At 36.5% G+C, this 2,132-nt stretch overlaps 1 long non-coding RNA gene across 1 annotated transcript; it reads left to right on the top strand.

Annotated features, from left to right (window-relative positions):
- Positions 1 to 266: 266 nt before the first annotated feature.
- LOC149155600 (uncharacterized) lies at positions 267 to 1,089 on the top strand. Its single transcript, XR_016263551.1, has 2 exons — positions 267 to 525; positions 633 to 1,089. It is a non-coding gene; the product is annotated as an uncharacterized LOC149155600 (long non-coding RNA).
- Positions 1,090 to 2,132: the final 1,043 nt, after the last annotated feature.

The raw sequence follows: 2,132 nt of genomic DNA, 5'->3' as shown, positions 1-2,132 counted from the left end.
AATAAATTACAATCTAAAAATAAAATATAATTAAAATAATTACGACCCTAATAAATTATAATTTAATAAATTGATAATCCCTAATATTATTGTCTGTTGTGCATCTCAAACATCTATTTATTGATCTGAATAATAGAGTAGTCTTCTGTCACATCTCCAACTAGCACATATAAACAAAACGAGAGATTTATATTAAAAAAAGACAAATATTTATTCAGATCATTACAAGTAAGAACATATGCAAATAACCATTATAAACATTATATCTATAACGTAATGCACATAACCATTTCAAAGTCATGGTACAGTTTTCAACATACAATACATTATTCTGTTCACATGCCAAGTTCTAATTTTTTGGCCTTTCAGGAGTTCAGTTTCCTTTGTGCTTCCTTGCTCCTTGGCGCCTGGTTCGATTCTGTGGTTGAAATGTTTGGCCTGGTTTATCCTGCGGCCGGGTGATAACAGAGACGGTACCTTTGAACTTCACTCTGGATGTTGCATGGCTCCCGTTCTGCAACTCAGGTGAGGGTTTCGCGACTGATGTTTTCTTGTTTCTTTTTGGTTATTTCCGCTATGGTTTAATGAACCCAGATCTGTCAGATGTTACAATCCCATGCTCTTTTCTCCAGGAACAAGGTGTTTGGTTCAGGGGTTTTCAAGCCACTGGCTCAGAGGAGTATGGCACCCTTACCAGACCTCTGCACTCAAGGGTTTCCGGGTAAGCCATTGACAGTCTTGTGCTCAAGACAAACATGATTATGCATGATAATTTTTCAGTCTATCTGATATGTTTTCCCAGCTTTGCGCTAGCTCTTGTAATTTTGTGTAAGCGTTTTGGGCAATTTTGCCGGAATGTCTCTTTGTATTGGAGATTCTCTATAAATACATTAGGAGTGTTGTAAATCTGTTTATTTAGATGGACTACACTAGGGGTTTCGGTCGGTTATAGCCTGGATCCCTTGGTCACTAAGATGTATCTATTTTTCGGCTAGATTTCCGGTTTGCCATGGTATCTACCATATGTAATAGTCTCTCAGCTGTAACTTTTAATGGACTATCGATTTATATATACAAGTCTCTTTTTTGGCTGTGCTTCGCATTTTATTTTCTCCCTGAGGGTATCTATGTTTATTATTGGTCTGTTATGAATTTATCTGTGCGAAATTATGTCTGCATCGTTTCCTTATACGCATTACGCATTGTCCATCCACTGTGTTGTTTTCTAGAAAATGTATTCGACTTTGTTTAGCTTTGGTGTAAAGTTTAATCTTTAATTTGGAGTGGCATAGTCTCGTCACTCATTATTTATCTGAGAATGTGTTTTACTTGCACATGAATGTAACTTGGATAGGGTCAACTGCTTCGGCTCACAACTCCGTCACTAATGGTTTACAGTAGGTTTTTGACATTTATAATGAACCACCAAATGGAACTCTCAATGTTTTACTTTGGTTTCCTTAATCGATAATTGTCATTTCCGCCCTAGCTCTACCAATTCTTTCCGTTGCATGCCTATGGCCAGAGAGTTATTTATATCTGCATTCTCTGCTTTCATTATTACAGTTGTGTTATTTGGGGTATTGCGATATCTAGTTCATTGTGTACTCTTAATCTTATCTACTACAGTTTGTATAGGAAAGAAAGTATTCGGTGCTAATTATAACCTTTTAAAGATTGAAATAACAGAACCTCTCAGTCTATGGTTTGAAAGTAATCTACTCTTTTTGTTAACCCGTTAAAGAATAAAATAATAGAACTTCTCAGTCTTTAAGTTCATGTGGACATTTATCACTACAGAGAATTGACCAGGTGTTGACAATTAAATAAACAATATCATTTCCTGATAGTAGCTCTTCAGAGACCTAGGGTTTTCATTATATGATTAAAATTGGTTCTGTCTTATTTTCCTATGATTTCGAGGGTTGAGCAATAAACAAGTCGGCCAGCCAACTCTTGCTTGTTGGGATAGGTAAGATATAGAGATATAAGGGCAAACAAAGAGAGGGGGATACATCTTGCTTAGATCACTCCCTCTTCCTGGTTTACCCAATATCCCTAAAAGGCCCATACTGGTAGGCTCGCTGACGATCCCCATTAATGAAACTACTATAGAACACTTATCCATTTAG

Source organism: Pinus tabuliformis, chromosome 9, assembly GCF_031772625.1.
Source record: "Pinus tabuliformis cultivar Carrire ecotype Pingquan chromosome 9, CPIR1, whole genome shotgun sequence".
Taxonomy (NCBI): Eukaryota; Viridiplantae; Streptophyta; class Pinopsida; order Pinales; family Pinaceae; genus Pinus; species Pinus tabuliformis.
This window is presented reverse-complemented; position numbering and strand designations above follow the sequence as displayed.